Source organism: Neomonachus schauinslandi, chromosome 12 (genome assembly GCF_002201575.2).
Source record: "Neomonachus schauinslandi chromosome 12, ASM220157v2, whole genome shotgun sequence".
NCBI classification, from domain to species: domain Eukaryota; kingdom Metazoa; phylum Chordata; class Mammalia; order Carnivora; family Phocidae; genus Neomonachus; species Neomonachus schauinslandi.
The window spans coordinates 88,271,557-88,296,073 of NC_058414.1; the positions used below are offsets into that span (position 1 = coordinate 88,271,557).

Here is a 24,517-nt window from a genome sequence, read left to right on the forward strand (position 1 = left end):
ATCAAGCATGGTATGTGCAATTTTTAGTTTTTACAGACACTGCCAAATTGCCCTTTAAAAAGTTACACAAATCTGCATTCTCACTAAAACCTATTAGAACCACACGAGAACCAAAAATTTTAATCCTTACCAATCTAAAATGTAAATACTGCAATCACTGTTATTTTTAATTTGCATTTTTAAAAAATTTAAGTTAAGAGTGTATATACTTTATAATGGAAAAAAGTCCTTTCAAATTAAATTCTGAAAAAGCATGAAAAATGTTTACATAATAAATTTTTAAGGCATACAAAATGGCTTTACACTAAACACAACAATGTAGAAACAAGTTCGCATATTAATAAGAAATCATGATAACATGCAAAAAAATGAAAATGCTGTTTATTTTAGGATTCTGGAATTATACGTTTTTTTCATTCCTTTTCCAAAATTTTCTCCAGTGTTATTATTATGCTGATTTTCTGTTAACAAAAAGTTCTAGTGGCTTAGAAGTAAAGAATAATCACAGCTTTTTATGCCACTCAGGCTTTTTTTATTTCCTGTCAATGGCCCACCCAGTTTTCAACTGCCTAGTGCCAAAACTGGATCATAATCTTCAATTTAGCACCTTCCTCCATTCTCTAAATCCTGGTAATTAAATCCTGTTGACTGTATTCCTTTAATAGGTCTCTCTTACACACCCTTTGGTCTCAATTTCAACAGGATAACTAATATAGGATCTAAATGAAATCTCTCTCCTCTAGAATCCAATTTGTATACAGTTCTGTCTGATTAACTTCCCTTCCGACCAGTGCTTATGAGACTTCACAATACATACAAATCAGTTGGGTATCTTGTTAAAAATGCAGATTCTGATTCTATAGGTCTGAGGTGGGGTATTAAATTTTGCATTTCTAATAAGCTCCCAGGTTAGCTAATGCTTTATATGTACAGCATTCTTCAAGTAACTCTTCAAATTAATAACCTTTAATTTGGCTTACAGATTCCTGTTCAAATTTAAATTCTTTCCTTGCGCTCAGGAACCCTCTCTACTGCATAACCTACTACTACTACTGCATAACCCTACTGCCTCACAGAATGCCCTCCTCACTCTCCTTCCCACAGGCCATGCTCATTTTGGGAGAGCAGTCCCCTTAGATAATGTTCATTTCAACTTCCTCTCCCACCCCACCTACCATTCAGTCAAGTATTATCTTTTCACAAGACTGCACAAATTAACCCTGTCCACATTCTTTAATTATTCCTTTTCTGAATTCCTAAAGTCCATTAAGCATCTGGTGTCTAATGTCTTATATGTTAGAACCACTGCAGAGGTATTCATCTTATGTCCCACAAAGTATCATGAGGACACAAATTTTCCTCTCATTTAATTCCTAGCAATATGCTTATCATATAATTCCTAATTCAGTCTAAATTTATCCAGAGAATCATACTTTATGGGTGGCTTTTGAAAAAATAACAAAAACATACTGCAATATTTCACCTTGGAGCAGTAATATTTTAAGGCTAACTTGCCTCTAGTATAAATATAAATTACACTGCCAACATAAAAACTAGTGACAATTTAGAAGAATATTACATATTGTTTAAAACTACAGAAAATGAGACATGGGACATGGAAATAAAGGATTTATGGGAAATAAATAATTCTTACTAAGGGGGAGGAAGTAAGAATAAAAAGAAAGTTATTGTCAATGATGCTATACAAACCAGCAATAAGGGACATGAACAAATAAAATGGATCAGGCAAGGGTAAGAAGAGAGTTGCATAGGAAGAGAGGTAGGTGATATTCCAGGAAAACTAGGTAGAGTCAAAAATAAGTAGGAGAGGGCACCTGGGTGGCTCAGTTGGTTAAGCGACTGCCTTCGGCTCAGGTCATGATCCTGGAGTCCCTGGATCGAGTCCCGCATCGGGCTCCCTGCTCGGCAGGGAGCTGCTTTGCCCTCTGACCCTACCCCCTCTCATGTGTTCTCTCTCATATTCTCTCTCTCTCAAATAAATAAATTTAATTTAAAAATCTTAAAAAAAAAAAAAAAAAAAGGTAGGAGAACATACATTCTTTTCAAGTGCCCATGGAACATTCAGCCAGATAAACAACACCCTGGGCCATAAAACAGAACTCAACCAATTTCAAAGGATTGAAATCATACATAGTATGTTTTCTCTGATCGTAATGAAATCCAACTAGAAATTAATAAATTATCTCCCCACACTTGAAAATACACCAACATACTGCTAAATAATCCATGAGCCAAAGAGGAAGTCTCAAAGAAAATAATAAAATAGAGCTACTGTGTCTCAACTCTACTTCAATTAAATAAACAAATAAAAAGTTAAGGAAAAAATACATAGAGCTAAGAGAAAATGACAATGCAGCATATCAAAATTTGTAGAATTGCAGCTAAAGCAGTAACCAGAGGAAAGTTTATAGAACTACTTACACTAGAAAAAAAGAAAGGTCTCAAATCAATAATGTTAGCTCCTACCTCAAGAAACTACAAAATGAGGGGAGCCTGGGTGGCTCAGTTTGTTGGGCGGCTGCCTTCGGCTCGGGTCATGATCCCGGAGTCCCGGGATCAAGTCCCACATCAGGCTCGCTGCTCGGTGGGGAGTCTGCTTCTCCCTCTGGCCCTACCCCCTCCTGTGCTCTCTCTTTCACTCTCTCTCTCTCTCAAAAAATTTAAAAAAAGAAACTACAAAATGAAGGGGAAAGTAAACAGAAAGGAAATAATAAAGGGCAGAGATGAAAATAATTGAAAACAAAAACAAGACAGAAAAATTAATGAAACCAAAAGCTGGTTTTTTGGGAGGGGGAGAGGAAACTGACAAACCTCTAGCAAGACTGACAAATATAAAAAGAGAAAACACAAGAATCATAAATATCAGAATGAAATAGCAGATTATTACTGAGATCCAGCAGCCATAATAAGGTAATACTAAGAACGTAATGCTCATAATTTCAACACCTTAGAAAAAAATAAAACCAATTCTTCAGAAACTACACATTATTAAAACTCAAGCAAGATGAAACAGATAATCTGAAAAGTCGTACAAACAATAAAGAAATTGAACTCATAGTTTAAAAGCTCAGGAAAAAGAAATCCTCTAAGTTGGCTTCACTAGAGAGTTTTACCAGAAAATTAAGGAATTAATTCTAATTTTACATTATTTTTCCTTTAAAGAGGAAGGAATACTTCCCAATTCATTTTATGAAGCCAGTATTACTCTGAGACCAAAATAAGACATAGTACCAAAAACCAAAGACTTCAGGCCAATATTTCTCATGAACTTAGACACAAAAACCCTGCACAAGATATTAGCAAATAAAGTCCCGCGATATATAAAAAGATTATTGGGATTTATCGTAGGTATGCGAAGCTGGTTTAACGTTTGAAAATCAATGTAATCCACCATATCAAAAGGCTAAAGGAAAAAAAAAATGATCATACTGGTTGACAGAAAAAGCATTCCACAAAATTCATAATAAAAATTCTCAGTAAACTAGGAATAGAGGGGAACTTCTTCAACTTGGTAAAGAACATCTACAAAAAGCCCACAACTAGTATCACACTTAAATGGTGCCAACCATATGCTTCCCCTCTAAGCTCAAGTAAGGTAAGGACGACAATCTTATTCAACATAATTATGGAAGCTCCAGCCAGCCAATAAAGTAAAAAAAGGAAACAAAAAGCAAATAGACTGGAACAAAGAAAAAAAAATCTATTCCTATTTGCAGATGATATGGTATTTTAACTAGAAAACCCCAAGGAATAACCCCTTGAACAAAAAATCCCCTAGAACTAAGACTGAATTCTGCAAGGTCACAGGATACAAGATTAACACATAAAGATCAAATTTCTGTACACTAACAATAAACACATGAAAATCTAATTACAAATACAATGCCATTTGCAATCATACCAAAAAAACCCTGAAATACTTAGGTATAAATCTAACAAAACTTGCAGGATCTATATGTTGAAAATTACAAAATGCTGATGAATGAAATAAGACTTAAATAACTGGAGAGACTTACTACTGATTGGAAGATACAACATAGTAAAGATATCAACACTCCTCAAATTGATCTATAGGTGTAATGCAATTCCCAGCAAAACCTCAGAAAGATTTTGAGACATAGATAAGCTTATTCTAAAAATTACATGAAAAGGGAAAAGTCCTACAACACCTGGAGTCAAGTGGGAGGAATCACTCTTCCTGATACTAAAGCTTACTGTATAGCTACAGTAATCAAAACAGTGTGGTACTCATGGAGAAAGACATACAGATGGATGGAAGAGAATAGAAAACCCAGAAATAGGTCCTCACAAATATGCCCAACTGATTTTTGACACGTGTGCAAGGAATTCACTGGAGGAAAGGTAGCCCATCCAACAGATGGTGTAGGAGCAACTGTACTTAAAAGAAAAAGGAAAAAAGAACCTCAACCTAAACCTCATGTCTTATACAAAAATTAGTCCAAAATACATCATACACTTAAATGTAAAATGTAAAATTATTAACTTTTAGAGAAAGCCTTCGAAACTTAGGACAAGACATAGAATTCTTAGACTTGACACAAAAAGCACAATACATAAAAGAAAGAACAGACATACTGACCTCATCAAAATTAGAAACTTTTGCTCTGTGAGGTGCCCTATTAAGAGGATGAAAAGACAAGCTATAGAGTAGGAGAAGATATTTGCAAACCGTATTTTGGACAAAGAATTTGTATCAAGAATATATAAAGAACCCTCAAAACTCAACAGCAAAAAAAAATCCAATCAGAAAATGGGCAAAAGACAAACAGACGTTTCACCGAAGACGATATACGAATGGTCAATAAGCAAATGAAAAAACATTCTACATCTTTAGCCATTAGGGAATGCAAATGAAAACTATGAGATATCACTACACATCTATCAGAATGAACTACAGAACAAAAAAAGGGATAATACACAATCTCATTACAATCTGGAAAAAAACTGAATCAGTCATATAACGCTTGTGGGAATGCAAAATCATAAAGCAATTCTAGAAAATAGTCTTGCAGTTTCTTTTAAAACTAATATGAACTTACTTAATGACCCAACATTTGTGCTCTTGGGCACTTATCCCAGAGAAATGAAAACTTAAGTTCATGTAAAAATCTGTACACAAATGTTAACAGCTCTATTAGCAATTGCCAAAAAACTGAAAACCAATATATCCATCAACAGATGCACGGTTAAACAAACCGTAGTATATCCACACTGTGAAATACTACTCAGCAATTAAAAAGAACAAACAGTTGATATGCACACCATAGATGGATTCAGAAATCTTTTTTTAAGATTTTATTTATTTGAAGGAGGGAGAGAGAGAGAAAGCGCCTATACACGCGAGCAGGAGGAGGGGCAGAGGGAGAAGCAGACTCCCCACTTAGCAGGGAGCCCGACGGGGGGCTCGATCCCAGGACCCGAGATCATGACCTGAGCAGAAGGCAGACGCTTAACCTCCTGAGCCATCCAGGCGCCCCTTCAAATTATTCTTATGGATCAATCTAAATCTAAGACTGCACAGCCAACACAAATTGGGCCTATGCTCAAAGCTTAGAGGAAACAAAAAGGGAAACGGTATTCTAAGGTCCAGAAAATTGACAAGTAGCAAAATCTTTTTTTTTTTTTTTTAAGATTTTATTTATTTATTTGAGAGCGAGAGAGAGAGCACAAGAGGGAGGAGAGGGAGAGGGAGAAGCAGACTCCCTGCTGAGCAGGGAGCCCGATGCGGGACTCGATCCCGGGACTCCAGGATCATGACCTGAGCTGAAGGCAGTCGCTTAACCAACTGAGCCACCCAGGCACCCAGTAGCAAAATCTTTTTTTCAGCCTATCAAAGTTATCCTTCCAGTGAGCATCTAAGAATGTGAACTTTAATGAGCTCACTTTCATTCTTCCTTTTTACAATTCCTATTATCTATATTATCTCTGTTCTCTTCTTGCCATAGATCTTCTTTTTCCCAACTGTCCTTGTTTATAAAACCTATTTTTTTAAATCAATTTCAGTCATTTTTAAAAAAGATTCAAGGGGGGTGCCTGGCTGGCTCAGTCGGAAGAGCATGAGACTCTTGATCTAGGGGTCGTAAGTTCAAGCCCAATGGGTGCAGAGATTACTAAAAATAAATAAGCTTTAAAAAAAAGATTCAAGTTTGTTCGACCAAACTTTACTTCTTGCACTCTTCTTGTGAGTGTGCTTCAAGCCCCACAATGGGCGCAGAGATTACTAAAAATAAATAAGCTTTAAAAAAAAAGATTCAAGTGTGTTGGACCAAACTTTACTTCTTGCACTCTTCTTGTGAGTGTGCTTTTATATAATTTTCAATACCTAAGGATGTACCGTGGACTCTTTGGATGAGAATAAAAATAATAGTTCTTCTGTAAATATTCAAATGTTTAACAGAGCCATTTTTGTTAATATGTCTATGGTAACAACATAGTGTGGATTACAATGAAATATATTTTGGAGCTCAGAAGTCAACATCTCCCTTTAAATAATCCAGAGCTACCCAATTATCAGTTGTTCACTACCCAGATCTGAGCTATATGCCTCTTGGACTTAAACACAGTTCAAAGCTTAACCTCTGTAAAAAACATTCACTGACCCCAAGATAAATCTTTTTCAACAGATGTAAAAAGAAAATATAAATAAAACCATGAACTTAAGTCTTTATTATATAAAGTACTGTAACATGGGGAGGTGGGAAACAGCAGTAATGGGTGCTAAGGCCCAAGTTTATCAAAGTTTATAAAACCTAGACAGCAGACTGAGTCAGCAGGGGTTTGGATTGTTTATTCATTTGCTGGGTTTTGTGTTTAAGCAGACAAAATCTCTTTCCTCATACGTAAAATTTTCAATCCTTTTTTTTTTAACCAGATACAAATTGCCTTTAAAATTATACGTTAATAATGGAAGGATTGTAAAATGTACTATTAAATAGTCTAATATTAAGAAGTAAAGTAAATAAAAGATCAACTCTGATACTTTTAAGTTCCTCCTTCAAAATTCTTCCAGGCAATGGAGATAAAGAATAATTTATGCTTATGTAGTGCCATGAGCAGGGTATGGCAAAAGTCAAATACTTAAAAGAAAACTCAGGGCTTGAGAACATTAATGCTAAGAAGGATAACAATAGGGGCACTTGGAAAAAAAAAAATAGGGACAACTGGGTGGCTCAGCTGGTTAAGCAACTGCCCTTGACTCAGGTGATGATCCTGGGGTCCTGGGATTGAGCGTTGGGGCTCCCTGCTCTGCAGGGAGCCTGCTTCTCCCTCTCCCACTCCCCCTGCTTGTGTTTTCTCTCTCACTCCCTCTCCCTCTGTCAAATAAAGAAATAAATAAAACCTTAAAAAAAAAAAAAGGTATAACAATATAGGCAGTTGCCACTTCTGGGCCTGCCCTCTTCTCCCACCTTCAGAATGTACTTTCACGCTGACCACTATTAAACCCCTGCTTGCTTAAAAACAAACAAACAAATAAAACAAAAACAAACAAAAAAAATCAATAATATAAAAGTATTTAACTTCAGAAAAAAATGCTTTTAAAATACATAATACCAAATTCATTTTTAGTTGAATACGTAACAGATCATTAACTGAGTTAAAAACAACTGTAAGTATTAGGGCAAAGAAAAAGGTAAGTTTAGGGGCGCCCAGCTGGCTCAATCAGAAGAGCGTGCAACTCTTGTTCTCAGGGTTGTGAATTTGAGCCCCACACTGGGTACAGAGATTACTTAAAAATAAAATAACCAAAAAAAAAAAGGTAAGCAGTGTCCAAGAGAAATGAAAACCACTACTATAATTTTAAATTTTCTACTAGGCACATTAAGAAAAAGTAACAAAAAGTAATTTTATTTAACCCAATGCATTCAAAATGCATCTTCTGTACTAAGCATTCAAACTCCAGTATTTTACACGTAGCACACATCTTAACTCAGACTAGCCATATTTTTTTTAATATTTTATTTATGTATTTAATAATTTATTTAGAGAGAGCACAAGCAAGAGGAGGGGGAAAGGGAGAGAGAATCTCAAGCAAACTCCATCCTGTGCATAGAGCCCCACCTGGGGCTCAATCTCATGAGCCCGAGATCATGACATGAGACAAAATCAAGAGTCACATGTTTAACCAGTTGACTGAGACACCCAGGTGCCCCAGACTAGTCACATTTTAAGTGCTCGACAGCCACAGGAAGCTCATAGGTTCCATATTGGATAACACAGGTCTAAGAAATGGCTTGAGAAAACAGGCATATATCTACCTTCAGACCAAGAGATCAAGTACAATAATCTGAAAGGATCTGAAATCAAGAGCAACATATACACAATATCGTAATTTTTATATGATTGTTGATCCCAATACAAGAAAACTTTCTGAAAGGGAATCAAAAGAAAACTGATTACAGAACATGTGCCTTCAGAGAAAAGAACTCAAAGAAACTTAAAAAATGAACTGTTAAATTCTTTCTTGCCCACAATCTCCAAGCTTCTTTATATGCAGTACAGTATAACTCCTCCAGAAATTATTAGCATTATGACAAGTACTTTCATTTTCCCCACAATTATACACATCATTTCTTTTTCACCTCTTTGTATCAATTCCCCTTTTACTATTATGTTCAGCATCATTCTATTGGAAACTCTATTCACAAAAGTAAAAACAACTCCTATCCCAGCCCTAAGAATGGGTTTCAGGATATGTAAAAGGAGTTTAGAGTATAAAATACTAATTCAAATAGAGCCAAAAGTTAAGAAATACAACACTTCCATCTAGGAGTAGGAAAAAACAAAAAGGGCAGGGGTAGAGAGGACATGAAATTTGGCAGGGGATGAGGGAAAGCAAACTTTGCTAAAGGACGTTACTGCTAAAGGTAGTAATGAAGTAACAGCAGAACTCTATCAAGAAAGGGTGGTCCGCTCTTACATTCAAAGCAACTTTCTGAAATAGTAACCAACTCAGACCTTCTCTTTCCAATTTCTTCAGGGATATAGGTGTCGAGTCTTTCTGTGTGTAGGGTTGAAAAGACGATGGTTAGTGGGGCACCCGGGTGGCTCAGTCAGTTAAGCATCTGCTTCGGCTCAGGTCATGATCTTGGGGTCCTGGGATCAAGCCTGGCACTGAGCATAGAGCCTGCTTGTCTCTCTCCCTCTCCCTCTGCCCCTCCCCCCACTCATGCAGGGGCACTCTCTCTCAAATAAATAAATAAAATCTTAAAAAAAAACAGGATGGTTAGTGAAAAGAGGAAGACCATGAACCATCCCTGACAACTCTTTGCCCACCCATAAAAATAGGTATAATCAAAGTCTACACTAAATATGCCATCTGGACCAATGACATTTAGTAAAATAAAACAGACTAGAACAATCTCTAATCTTATCAACTCAAATGGAATTTCTTAAATGTGGTGCAAGATCTCTTGCCATCTAACTGATGTTTTCAAAGGATCATTCTAACAGCTATATTATTAACAAACTATAGAGAAAAGGGTAGAAGTAGAGCAATCCCTTAGAAGCCTGCTGCAACTACCCAGCAAGAGATGACGGTGGCCGTGGAGATGGTGAAAACTGGGTGAATTCTGTACATGTTTCAAAGGCAGAGCCAAGAATTTCCTGATGGAATAAATGTGTGAGAGCAAGAGTCAAGAATAATGCCAAGGTTTCTGGCCTGAGCAACTAAAAGCTGCCAACCTGAGATGAGGAAGGTTATGTGGGTGAAGCAGGTAGGGGAGGGCAGATATGGGAGGAAAGAGCATGAATTCTATTTTGGACATACTGAGTTTGAGATATTTAACAGTCATTCCAGTGAAGACATTAAGTAGGCAGCTAGATATACAAATCTGGAGTTGAAGAGAGTAGTCTGGGCTGGAGAAATGAATTTGAGACCCATCAACATTTAGAAATATTCAAAGCGCCCCCCCCAACCCCACCCCAAAAAAGAAGATATTCAAAGCCAGGAAACTAGTAGACATCACCAAGGGAGTGAGGGTAAATAGACAAGATAATCAAGTACTGAGCCCTGGGATAATCCACCGTTTAGAGGTAGGCAAAGAGAATCTACCAAGAAAGACTAAGGAGGAGCAGCCAGTAAGTTTTAAGGAAAACCAAGGGGATATGGTATCCTAAAAAGTAAATGAAACAAGTATATCAAAGAGGAAGAGAAAATAACTTGTCAAATGTAGACTGATCACATAATACAAAGAAAGGACTCCTAGATTTACCACTGTCATTGTTAGGAGACCTGAACAAAAACAATCTTAGTACAGTGAGTGGTAGGGGCCAAAGCCTGACTGGAACAGGCTTCAGAGAAAACATGAGAAAATAACCAGAACAAGTACATTTAGACAATGCTTTAGGGGATTCTGCTGCAATGGAAAAAGAGTAGAGCAAAAGAAGATATTTTTATGAGGATAAAAATGATAGCATGTTTGCACATTAATGGGAATGATCCAGAAAAGGAAAAATTAATGATGTGAAGAGAGGGAGGAGAATTGCTTAGAGCAATGTTCACAGTAAATGAAAGGGGATGGGATCGAATACATTAATCAGAGGAACTGGATTAGACAGAAGTAAAGACAGTTCATCTATAGTAACAGAAGGAAGGCAGAGGTCTGTGAGTCAGACCATCAGGTACGTAGATGTGGTGGTAGAGTCTGTAAATGTTCTGATGGCTTCTATTTTCTCAATGGAAGAGGAAGCAGGTCCATCAACTGAAAGTGAATATGAGGAGGAAGGCTGGAAGTCTGAGAAGAAAGGCAAGGGTTTAACTAAGTCATCTGGGAGAGGGAAAAATGAATGGATTAAAGAAATAGACTATGACTGCCAGACAATACTAAGGGCCACCTGAAGTTTCTTACTATGAAGTTAAAGTTGAGAGTGCTCATCATAGTTGTATTCTTCAGTCACTTTTAGCCACACAGGTGCAGATGTGAAGTACTCAAGAAAATCTGACTTAACTAGAGTTGATGTTTTACCAAGTAAAGTATGAAGAAGTAAAAAAGGAGCAAGAGAGTAGAGGGCATATGAAAGGGAATGAATATAATGATTGATCACTAGGTAATGAATGTATAATAGGTAAGAAGAAAATCAAGGGGGCAAAGGACAGTCTGTGGACTGGAAGTCCTAATGACAGTAAAAGGTTGTTACGTTAGGGTATTAGGTAGAATGAGCTGAAAAGATAGATGGCAGAGGGGCTGCATGAATTGAAAATCATGGAAGGGTTCAAGTCATTGGTAATAAGAAGGTGTAAGATACAACCACGGAGTGAGTGACTAAGATGAGACAGTGAGCAAAATCTTTAGAGAATAATTTAGAGAAGGCCACAGTAGTAGGATCAGAGATGGCATATGCTGAAATTATGAAGAATTAAAAGAGGCAGAGTATCAGCAAGAGTAACAGTGAGCTACGAGCTATAACAGTCAAGAAAAGAGAAGATGTAACCCAGAGTGCAGTAGATGACAGCAAACAAGGGTTTATGGACAACATAACCTGTTAACAGACAAGTTTCAGGGAGGGGAGGTGAATGGAAAGTAACTGCCTCATTTTTCAGACTCAGTGGAACCAGGCTCCCTCTTCAACTCCTATATGGAGGAGGTCAGAATGGGAAATACAGTTTTCAATCATAGTGCACGGGACTCCCCACTGACCTTTGATGATGGCATACAAGAAAAAAATGAAAAACTTAATAGCCAACAGGTAAGAGGACTGCAGGGGAAGCAGTGTTTTCAGTAAAGTAGAAAGTAGAGGAAAATGTTCGGGAAAAAAACAAGGATAGAAGAAATTTTGCTGATGATCGAGAGGAGTGAAAGAACTAGAAATGTTCAGAACACTGTGGGGATTAAAGTATGAGACTAGTGGTGACTGACATAAAAAGGGATAAAGGATATAATGAGATTAGTCCAGATATACTTCAGGCAAGTAATAGTGTCAAGGCTGTGAATGCTGGAGGGAAGAATGACATATAAGAAGCTCCCTGTCCAAAGAAGACAACAAACAGTCTTGGGAAGCAGGCTTAGTCTCAGGGCAAAGGGCTTCCCCTCCATCCCTAAAGATGGCTTGCAAGGAAACTATAATGTACTTGTAAGGTTGTAGAATTTTTAAAAACTAATAAAGAGGTTAGAACAGTACCTAGTATCTAATAAGCACTCAACAGTAAGGTTTTATTACCTAATCAAATGTAAAATATAATTATTGTAGCAAAAAAGAAATTCATCTTACATTTTCCTTTTCTCAGCTAAATGGATTTCTCAAGAGATTGCCAGGAAAACCACTACCAAAGTGGACTTATTTCAGAAAGGAGAGGAAATCTTTGAGGTCAACTTCTACGTAGTGTTCACCAATCTCAGAAAACCCACCTCAATGACAGAGTAATTTATTAATTCAGCAAGCATATATTGAGCACCTACTATGTACCAACTACTATTCCTAGAACCTGGGATACATCAGGGAACAAATATCCTTACCCTAGTAGGTGGAAATCAACAACAAATAGTATATATAAAGAATAAATGGATTATATGATATATATGAAGATAAATATTATAGAAAAAATAAAACAATGCAAATATTAAAGGAAAGGGGCCCGGGTTCTAACTATAAAAAATAGTCAGGGTAGACTTTATTGAAAGGGAGACCATTTGAGCAAAGATCTGAAGGAGCTGAAGTAGCTATGTGGATATTTGGAAAAGTTTCTTCAGGCAGAGGGAAAAGCCAGAGCAAAGGTTCTAAGGCCTTTCCATGTAGTTCTTGACATTACTTGGCAATGCTTTCATTAATTTCTTTTTTTTCTTTTTCTGTGTGAACCTCCAATCCTACTCTCTATACCTCAACAGTGGATGATGATAATAGCTAACATTTATCAAACATTTACCAGATACCAAGCATTGTTCTAAGTGTTTTAAAAGATTCAATAACTTAATCCTTACCACAGATCTATGAAATACATGCTGTAATTGCCTCCATGTGACAAGTGAGAGTTACAGAGTTAGCAAGTGGCAGAGTCCTGAAGCAGCGTGTGTAATAAGTCTTCTCTATTATGAAACAAGAACATTCAGGACAACTGCCTCAAGTTTTCTCCTAATAAACAGAATCCCTCATAGTACACATTCAAGAACTATGAAAGCTGCTATTATAATTTGTCTTCCTGCCATTTCTAGACTGAATGGTCTTTACCTAGAGTCTGCACTTACACCTTCCTTAACCTTTCCCCCAATCTGATTTATGTTCCCAGGCTACTGAAATTGCTTTAACATTGTTCTTGATCATCACACCACAAGCCAAAGAGCTTTCTCTATTCTCATTGCCTTGAATGTCATATTGGACTACGTCACTTTCTTTTCCTCTTAAAACTGAAGTGATACCGGGGCACCTGGGTGGCTCAGTCGTTAAGCGTCTGCCTTCAGCTCAGGTCATGATCCCAGGGTCCTGGGATCAAGCCCCACGTCGGGCTCCCTTCTCGACAGGAGGCCTGCTTCTCCCTCTCCCACTCCCCCTGCTTGTGTTCCCTCTCTCACTGTGTCTCTCTCTGTCAAATAAATAAATAAAAATCTTTAAAAAAAAAAAAAAAACTGAAGTGATACCATATTGGATTTTCCTATTCCTCATCTTTGTGACTTCTCTCTACTGGAAAATCTCTTTGTTTTCTGAAACTTAAACTTTTCCATCTTCTTTCTACCTCTCCAATTATTCCTTTAATAACACTTTTCTCACTTCGACCCCTTAAAGGCAGAGGTTCCAAAAGTTTAATTTGAGTCCTTTGTGTTTCTCTGTTAACTCACAGTCTCCCTTAAGATTCATTCATCCGAGGGGCGCCTGGGTGGCTCAGTTGTTAAGCGTCTGCCTTCGGCTCAGGTCATGATCCCAGGGTCCTGGGATCGAGTCCCACATAGGGCTCCCTGCTCAGCGGGGAGTCTGCTTCTCCCTCTCCCTCTGCCTGCCACTCTGCCTACTTGTGCTCTACCTCTCAAATAAATAAAATCTTTAAAAAAAAAAAAATTCATTCATCCGATAAGTATTTATTGAGCTCTTACTATCTATGAGGCACTGTCTGGGCCATTTAAGGTAGATCAGTGAACAGAACAGACAAAAAAAAAACAAAACAAAAACAAAAACAAAAAAACCCCTCTGTCCACATAAAATCAAATAATTCTATGCTACCAAGGACACTCAAAACCATCTTCCCTTAAATACTATTTTAAACACATCCCTCTCCTGACTTAAAAAAAAAAAAAAAGAACCTTACCATGATTGCAATGATTGCCCTCTTAACAACCAAATCTAAATTTCTCTGCCTCAGTCCAAAACACTCCATAATCATTTTTAATCATACTTACCCAGTTTCATTTTCTAATACTCCCTGATTCAAAAGAATTCCAGGCAGGCCAGCCTTTCGACTGTCCCCTCAAACACATTACTTGTGTTTCCAGCTTGTCAAATAATTACTGAAAACGTATGTCTAGTACCTAAACATTAAAAACTGTATTGAATAAAAAAAATAAGTCTTCAAAAATGAACGCTTTCTGATTCTTTCAAATGTGTAATAATGCATAATAACAGCAAACACTTACACAGGGTTTACTATGTGCCAAATACTATTCCAAGCACTTTACATATTAACTCATTTACTCCACAGATAATCCTCACATCTCCATGCTACAAATGAGGAAGCTGAGGCCCACACAGGGTAAAGTAACTTGTCCTAGGTCTGACAAGTAATAAATGGTAGAGTCAAGATTTACATTTAGGCAGTCTGGCTCCATACTACACTGCATACTCCCAGTAATAGCAATAAATAAAAACAGGGGACAATTCAAAGGGTTTGCAGAGAAAACAAGAAGCTATGAAAAATTCTGTTTATGGGGTGCCTGGGTGGCTCAGTTGTTAAGCGTCTGCCCAGGTCATGATCCCAGGGTCCTAGGATCGAGCCCCGCATCAGGCCCCCTGCTCTGTGGGAAGCCTGCTTCTCCCTTTCCCACTCCCCTTGCTTGTGTTCCCTCCCTCACTGTCTCTCCCTCTGTCAAATAAATAAATAAAATCTTTAAAAAAAAAACAAAAAAACTCTGTTCAACTATGAAAAATCATTTAAGTTAGTCCTTTCTCCAAATACTGAAGAAAATATATCCTTTAATATCATGTCAAGTTTTAAAAATTGTAGAATTTAGTAGTACATAAAATTAAAAAAAAAAAACACAATCTGTAAACACAAACACATCATGTATTATTCAGAGTTCACCAAAGCTGCTGAAAATATTTGCTAGGCATGACAAAAGAATATATGGTAACACATGACTAACAAATGTTCTTTTGTTAGCATAACTGTATTAAAGTATTTTACTGTTACACTTGCTTTCATCAGGATCAAAACAGACTTGAATACAATGCAGGGAAGGTAGCTACCTTAAAAAGAGATTCCTAGCTTTACTTTTTGGAAGCAAAACTCACATCTAGGACTGTGTCCAGTATGACAGGGAAGATTTTAGTAGCAGCAAGAAATCTCAAAAAAGTCCCACCAAGCATCAACTTATATAGGTACTCTTCAACCTATCACTAATTCCATGGCTACCTAAGGACCTTTTTTTTCTTCTTTTAAAGATTTTATTTATTTATTTGACAGAGAGAGACACAGCGAGAGAGGGAACACAAGCAGGGGGAGTGGGAGAGGGAGAAGCAGGCCTCACGCAGAGCAGGGAGCCCGATGCGGGGCTCGATCCCAGGACCCTGAGATCATGACCTGAGCTAAAGGCAGACGCTTAACAACTGAGCCACCCAGGTGCCCCTCAAAAGACCTTTTAAAAGGTTCCTAAGGACTCACTTGGTAAATTCATAAAGCTATTTTATAACTGAATACATAAAAATAAAAGGCAGAGGATTTTCCATAGAACAGTCTTAGAATAATACATCACTAACATATAAGCAGATGAGAAGTATCATACCTATCGTTTTCTTCTCTTTCCTGTTTCCCCTTTCCTTCTGGCAGAGAAAAGACAAATCTGTCAGGCTTTGAGCTGTAGAGGTTAAAATGCACAAGGCTGGACAAGGACACTAGTTTGATTTGGAAAAGGCTAAAGTTTGTAGCCTTCCCAACTCGTACTAACAGTCTAACTTAGAAAAAAAGACCCTGAAGTGCCTGGGGGGCATAGTCAGTTAAGCATCCCAACTCTTGCTTTCAGCTCAGGTCCTGATCTCACGGTCACGATACTGAGCCCCATGTCAGGCTCTGTGCTGGGTGTGGAGCCTGTTTGGGATTCTCTCTCCCTCTTCCCCTTCCCACCATACCCATTCTATCTCTCTAAAGTAAATAAACCTTAAAAAACAAACAAACAAAAAAACCCTGAAGTATGTAACCAAAGGCAGCAAAGGAGCTGGACAATGCTTTAGTCAAAAATGCAGAGCTGCCATTGCTAGAATCTGAAGTCTTCTCACTTTATTTTCTGCCTCCCCTCCCCTTTCCTGGGTTTACAATATACCTACCCGCCTGGCCGCCCAAAGCAACCCCAAAGCCACTCACACAAAGTCAGCTCCTTCCCAAGAATTGCATGAATGAAAAAAAAAAAAGCAAACTATTAATAATTTGAGATTTATTTAAGTTATTAAAATTGAGATAGATTTTTTTGGAGCAGGGAACCATTTTCTCCCCACTACCACCCACTGTGACCTTTATAAATGGCTCCATACTCCAAGGGACTAAATTAAAATTTCTTGGGAAAAGAATGGATTGGCAGCTACCACTTGAGATATTCTCAAATACTAAGGTTCTCCTATACTGTGTACTTGATACTTACTTCCCTCCCACATACACTGGTGGCAATTAGAAAAATATACAATCCTTCTCAAGATTTTCCTGCATGAAGGGATCTCAACTCAATCTTAAATCCAAAATTAACATATTAAAGCCCCTGTTAAACCCTCAAGAAGGCAACAGCTTTCCATTCTATTGACCATATTAGAAAGCACACATGACCAGCTATATAAAGAAGTAAAAAATGTCAAAAATAGCTCTGTCATGTTACCAGGAGTGAGGAGGTCGTAGGATGGAGGGAATGTTAAGGAAAAACAGACATGTCCCAATAATGTACTATGTTGCATCATCATCCGTATCCTTATCAATATTTCCTAAGTACCTGAAGGGTCCATGGCATTATGGTAGGTCATACCTTTTATAATACCAGGACCAAAAATGATTGGTGAATAAAGATTAATTTTGAAGTTGTTGCAAGCACCCTCAGCTTGAGGTGTTTTCAGACTCTGTGAGAATCCTTAAGATCCACATGCTATATACTGCAGAGAAGGAATACATGTGATATTGAAGGAAGCAGTAAGTGAATAAATGGCAGTACAGTATTATTCATTGATTATTTACAAAGCCAGAAGCATATCTACTTCCCCCTCTCCTGCTTTAAGACAAAATGTAAAATTTTCCTTCACAAAACAAATGCAAAATTTTCCAGAAATACAAAACGGATGAAAAAGTTGGTTTAATGAAGAGTCAACAAAACAAGAAAAGAACTTTAGAGGTCTCGTAACTTAAGAAAAATTCCAAATAGGGACACCTGCGTGGCTCAGTTGGTTAACTGTCTGCCTTCGGCTCAGGTCATGATCCCAGAGATCTGGGATCGAGTCCCGCATCCGGCTCTTTGCTCAGCGGGGAGCCTGCTTCTCCTCCCTCTGCCCCTCCCCCTGCTCATGTGCGCTCTCTCTCTGACAAATAAATAAATAAAATCTTTAAAAAAAAAAAAAAAAAAGGAAAATTCCAAATAAAAATATGGCTGTTTAGGCAGATCTATTTTTATTAATACCTTTGCAAAGCAGAGTATAACAAATTAAATCAAAGAACACATTTCCATTTAATAATGTCCCTACATTCTTCTCTAGCCTGCTGACCTAAACTTATCCATCCTTAAGGGAGCTTGGTGCTGACAATAGTTAGTGCCCTACTTCATCAGAATTTTCTGCCATTTCTTCTGCTCTCATCAGGTCATTATTAAACTTTACAGATATTTAATAATATATACTGGTTATAAGCTGTTCAAATAAGTTTCCTAATACTCCTTCTTGACTCTTTTTTTTTTTTGAGAGAGAGAGGAGAGAGAGAGAGAGCACTCAAGCATAGGGGAAGGATGCAGAGGGAGGAGAGAATCTCAAGCAGAGTCTGCGCTGAGTGTGGAGCCCAAGGAACCTGCGCTGGGCTCCACACTCAGGACACTTAACCTATCAAGCAACCCAGGCACCCCTCTTACTATCATGTAATTAAGACTGTCCTCTCATTCCCTAGTGAAAGAATATCTAAAATTATTTATATAATTTATATAATATAAAGCTATATAATGTAGCTATTTTCTACAGAATTTTTTTTAAGGTTGTTATATATCGAGTATCATGCATCACTTCCCTTCCAAAAGCTAGGCCTGGATAATAAATTGAAGTTTACTATCAGAGATAAATCGCCCACATTTCTTCAGTTCTCGATTCTTTAAAACCTTGGTGTTATTTCTGAATGTAAGGGACTGAAGAGAAAATGAAATAAATTAGCTGCCAAATCCTCTAGAACTTCAACACTAACTTCTCTCCATGGCCCCTTACCTCAGTGGCCTAGTCATTAATTTTTCACATTCAACTTAACTGTCAACCCCAAAATATGATGCACCTTACTGAAAGGCAATTTTTCTTCAAAAAAAAAAAGCACCTTTAATATGTTATCTCCTGCCTCCTGGCCAACTCTAATGGCTCCTTACAGTTTAGCAGATCAAATTCAACCTGACACTGAATACACCTTTCAAACCTAGCTCTACCCTAGTATACTAACTTATCTGACACCATTCCCAGAAATTAAGACCTTGTTCCACTGAGGTCAGACTACTTACATCCCTCTCACATCATGCTGGTCACAGCCATCAACAAATACCTAGGTCCCAATTCAGAGTAAGAAAAAAATTTCTGGAAAGATCTAATTTGACAGGGAAGTTGCAGCATCCTAATTCTAAGAATAAAAACCACTTAAAGGAAAAAAATGGGATCAAAATGGGAGGGGTTCTCTATCAAAAGAATAATTAATCTTACTACCAAAAGCAATACTGTTTACATTTCAAATTTTCATTCAATCACAGCATTCACAAAAAGGTCCACCCAAACCTCAAAAAATAAAAAACATCAGGAAAAAGTCATAAGCATACAAACGGTAGGAAAAAAAAGTTGCTACAATCAATGTTCAATAACACAAGTCAGCCAGTATTATTTCTGGAAACTCACAATCTGAAGACACCTACTGCCCTCAACAGGGAATGAATTAGAAGGTTCTTAAATAATCAGAAAAATTAGCACTTCCTCTTTATTCCAAAGACTGAAAAACATGGTTAAGAAATTTCAGATATTTGGCTTAATGACAATGTATCTGTTTGTAGCTGCTAAGGAACGCTCCACCCCTTTGATATTTCAGTCTATAGCTACTTTTCAAATTTCAATCAGTATTTTCCCTACAACATCATTCATTAACTTCTTCCAAAAGCAGGAATGCAACACCAGCTACCTTTAAATGCTGGCATTTTATTCTTCTAATTACACTGCTTATTTTGCCTTGACTTATTTTTTTTCCAGACTGGTTTTAGGAATAAAACAATATGATTATTTTGATTTTCGCTCCCCATACTGTCTCTAAACACTCAAGAGGTAAGACTTTAGTTGCCATAACTAAAAAAACATATTTGTTTTTGAAACGATATCTGACAGACATATAAACAAATAGCAAGGTTTATCCTCATAGCAACGTATCATCTCCTCATCACCCAAAGCAATTAAAGTTTAAAACAGGACAACCCTCTTGTATAAACAGAGTTTAGTAAGAACAAAACCTTCCTCACAAATACAGTTCTTAGGAGAAAAATAAACTCATCCTCAAATTCCCTTGTACTTGTACTATATTGAAAATTAACTTTTTCTAACAAGTAAAAGTAATCATCATTTTTTTGGTAGCATCTATGTTCTCCCCTTCTCATGGGAAAAAAAAAACAAAAACTGCTATGGGAAAGCTAATCCAAGGGCCAAAACAGTGTTTAAATTTTCTCTTCCATAAACTAATTTCTGATTAAAAAGTAAAAGAATTATACCATGAAAAAGAAATGTGACAAAACCCACTGAATTATATTACGTTTAAAAAAGTTAACATTTACCACACACTCTTTTCTAATAAAGACCACATAATAAGATTAAAAGCAATTTGGAAAAAAGTTCTTTCAGAAAACCACTAAATATGTGATTAAAAAGTCCCACTTATCTTCTTTCCTTGCATCACTACATGATTGAGTAAATTATGCCATCTTTATAATTTGTATAATCTCAACTTCCAAGAAAAAAATATTTAGAACTATCTTTAGGATACCAGGGATACTGACATATTGACACATTTTATATATAAGAATGGGCATTTGCAGATTTTTCTTAGTATCTCTGAAGTACATAAAATTTTTTAAATCTCAGAATGTGTTAAATTTTGTCCAATACATGCTATTCCAGTGGGATAAAAACCATTTACAAGCTCCACTTAGATTAAGAAATCCTTTGAGAAAAGTATGTGGTACATTCTAGTTATACTATTTCTAGAACACGAAAAATCTCTATAACCTATTTCCCTACTGTTTTTCTTTGGAACCAACTGAGCTAAATGTATCTTCCTTCACAAAACGTCAAGACAGTACTACACTTAATGACAGAAAGCTAACTGAATTTTCAGCAGAGGCTGAAGTTTTAACAAATTAAAACTTTCTATTTCACTTGAATGGTCTATAAAAATAATAACATGAATTGAAATAGATTCAATTGAGTATTATTTGCAGATACAAGACACACGTGCACACACACAGTAAAATGAAGAGTGTAGCTTCATCTTAAAACCAGGAGTAGGGAAGAAAAGGGAAGCCTTGAGAAAATGTTTTCTTCATTCTCTTAAGCCATTTAAAATCATTTTTAAAATAAAATCCCCTAATGAAAGAAGTTCATCCTTAAGCAACACTCTCCTTTACAAAGCAATGAGTTGAAAGTTATTGCTAGTGAAGCTGAAGGACAGTACAAAATTTTCTTTTCCTGCATTTTGTGATTTGATTATAACTATCTCATCCTAATAAAATTAAAGACTTGTCTATGCCATTTTATGGAAACAAATTTTATATAATAAGTTAATTTAAAATAAGTTAATTTAAAGTAATTCATGTTCAAAAACCTTCCTATAGAAATCATCTATTCATCTAAAGAATTCAACTATTGAACCTGGCAGAAAGTATTCCAACCTATCACAAAGAAGAACAAACCAAATCCACGAAGTATGAAGTTGCAATGTTCTTCAAGTTATACCTAAAAACTTAAATGATACAAAAATATTCTGAAATTACAGCTCCCAATTTCCTATCAAAATGTCAAAAAAATTTAAATACCTCCTTCAAATGTACTAAAGATCCCAAAGTGAATTCATTTTGACTTTCAAGTGCAGAAACTAAGAATCTAATGATTGCAAGAGGAAAGTATAGAGTGAAGAAAATTACTTGAGAATATATTTAGTGAGCTAAAATATCTCTACAAAAGATGTATTAAAATCATTTACACTTTTCTGCCGAACAGTCCTCTCCTAGAACACACTGCTTACAAATCAGCCAAGTATGACTGCTAAGGGTTTCCTAAACCTGTGTGTTGGTATTATTTGCAGGTACAAAGTGGAGAGCTTCTCCATCAGTGTATGACGAAAGAAAATGATAGGTACTTTTACTGAGAGTTGAAGATCAATTGTATTAAACATGTTCCTACTAATAAACTAAATACAAGTAATTTTTTAAAGAAAAACCTCAAGTTATAACTCAGGACAAGGCTTGCTATATAAATTGCTTACAAGTCTCAGAGAGTAGGGATTTAGTTAGTTTCCCCAAATTGGGGCTTAAGTGGCTAAAAGAAGAAGGAAATTTTATAAACAGCTCTTCTAACCTTGGTTTATATTTGATAAAGCAGACCATTTATCACAATCAAGTAAATAGAATGCCAAATGAAGATTCCTCAAGTATTACAGGTAAAATTTATAAAAATCAAAATACAGCAATGTGAAAAAGTGATTAAAAGGGTAACTGTATGTATTTGTATTTACACTTAAGGTATTATTACTTTTGCAAGAGGTATACTGATGCATGAAATTGCTACTGTGACTTTTAACATTTTTACATATAACAACAGTGTCTTATTTATGTTTAAACTTGAAATGTTGAAATGTATGTATCTGATCTATGTAATCCCGTTTGTTTTTCTGATAATTCTTTATTTCACAGTGGTGTGATTACAGGCTCCTCATACCATTAGTCAGGGCATTTCAATTTTGCTTTCATCAAAAAATGGACATCATCAGCCACCCCTTGCTCCTAGTTTTCTGCTTTTTAATGTAGATAATAATGACAGTGAGTGCCAACAAATGCATATAAGAGTATAGCTTTGTCATTTCTTTTCCCAGCCCCCTTCTTTTCTGTGGAAAAAAATGGGGATTTACTTTTGGGGGAAAAAAAATTCATTTTTCTTTTGCATACATACCCAATGAATTTTCGAGAGAAGACAATTTATGTTAAAAGAGAGAACTTCCCAAATCCAAAAATACGAAGTCTGATATTGGCTGGAAAGGAAATTTCCACCCGAACCATAAATATGTCATCAATAAAGCCGATCCTCAATATAACTCAGTCAATAATCAATTTTCAATATGGAAAGGATCTGTAACCCACATATAACCAGCAGATAATCAAAATGTCGTATTTTCTTGTGGAGTTCACAGATTAATTTGGTTGTATGCCAGATTTATCTTATTTTGAAATGCCTAGGCTAATATTTGTTGGTATAATCAGAGTTCACATTAAGTGTCCCGGGGAAAGGTAATTCAGTAGAATGCTTAGTAGCAGGCAGAAGCCGGTCAAAAATAGAAGGGAAGGGAAAAAAAGAAGAAAAAAAAAACCACCACACAAAAATCCCCACGTCCCAACAGAGCGAAACATCCACAAATAGATCACTGAAAGCCAAAAGAATACGTTCTTCTCCCGAGTAGCCTGAATAAATGATCTTCACTCATAACGTTTAAGAGTATCCTACCTCACTCAATTCACTTCCCAACTTGACTTTTCAGGGGCCAACACGGGGCATCCCTTTTTTTCTGGAAGTGTATGTTGAAAGAATCTGGATAGAAAAGACGGAAGGAACAGACAATTCCCAAGAAAGCTGTGAAACAGGTGGGTTAGAACGAGCAGCAGCATAATCTAGATACTTAAGGGGCAGCTTTAAAATGACAGATGTGGTTAAAGGAACGACTGCAAATCCGAAGAAGCGCCAGTGTGGCAGATAGAGTAGGGGCTGATTGCAAGCACAAGAGGGGGGCAAAGGCTAACTCCAGAGTGGTAGCAATGGAGCAAAAAACAAACAGCAGGACGAGTGGGCAACGAGTAGTGGGACTGATGAGCAGCAGCAACTCGGGTCAGAGTGGAAGGGATGGCTTTGGTCTTGGGAGACGGGGGCTACGGGGACAAGGACGTCAGGGAGGGGAGAGAGGGCTGGGGAAACAAGGGAGTACGGAGACCCAAGATTTCTTCCCCTACAGAAACGTAGGGGAGAGAGGTGGAGACGAGAATCCGCCTCGGCTCCCCAATTGAAGAAATTTTCGAAGGAGTCGGTGCTCGCCGCCGCGCCGCCTTCTGCCCCGCTCCCTTTTCCTGGTGGTAACTGCTGTGGCGTAGAGGGGAGAGGGAGGAAGAAGAGGAGGAGGAGGAAGACCAAGAAGGAGGAGGGTGAAGATGAGGCGGGGGTGGGGAGAAAGGGGGGTGCGGCCTGCACAGTCCCAGCGAAGCCTCCGCTCTCTCGTAGCCGGTCAGCCCCGGGTTTCCCCTAAGCCCAGCCCCGCACAGACTCACCCGCCTGCCTTGCCTCGCTTTTCCCTTAGCCGACTCCACGCGCTGCCGCGTCCTCACAAGAGACCACTGAACGAGTGTCGGGGAAAAAACTCTTCAGAACCGGGCCTGATTGCTTCAGCGAGTCCGACCTTTACGGCTGAGAGACAGACTCTCAGCTTTCGGTGGGTTCCACAGCCAGACGGGCCACCATCTTACATTAGGGTAAGACTCCTCCGGCCTCCGGTGCGCAGGCGCACGCCGATCCGGCCGGGAGGGGCGGGGGAGGGGCGGGAGGAGAGGCGGGCGGTCGCTCCCGCAGCACCCTGGGAATTATAGTCCACGGAGGATAACCGCCCAGCTGCAAGGCGGGAGTTGAAGTTCTCGCTCGGAGGGCGGACGGGATCGCCCGCCTCACGTGGCAGCTGGATTACTGCCTTTCTTCGTGTTTTGCTTCGTTCTCTGTCCGCGTGTGAAGCTCCGCTGTCATTTGGTCGGCGGTCTTCGTTGGCTGCTCCGTTTCCTCTGTGTTTGCTCAGAAATGGAATACCAGAACTCGGGCGAGCTTAACCAATTTGGGGGGAGCCGGGAAGGGCTCC

General features: G+C 37.7%; 1 protein-coding gene across 1 annotated transcript in view; it reads right to left on the reverse strand.

The window, feature by feature from the left end:
* CNOT4 (CCR4-NOT transcription complex subunit 4) overlaps window positions 1-24,179 on the reverse strand; it is a 143,569-nt gene extending 119,390 nt beyond the window's left edge. Inside the window, exon 1 of the mRNA XM_021692767.2 lies at window positions 23,943-24,179. The gene's annotated coding sequence lies outside the window, so the exon portion shown is untranslated. The remainder of the gene's footprint in view (window positions 1-23,942) is intronic.
* Window positions 24,180-24,517: the final 338 nt, after the last annotated feature.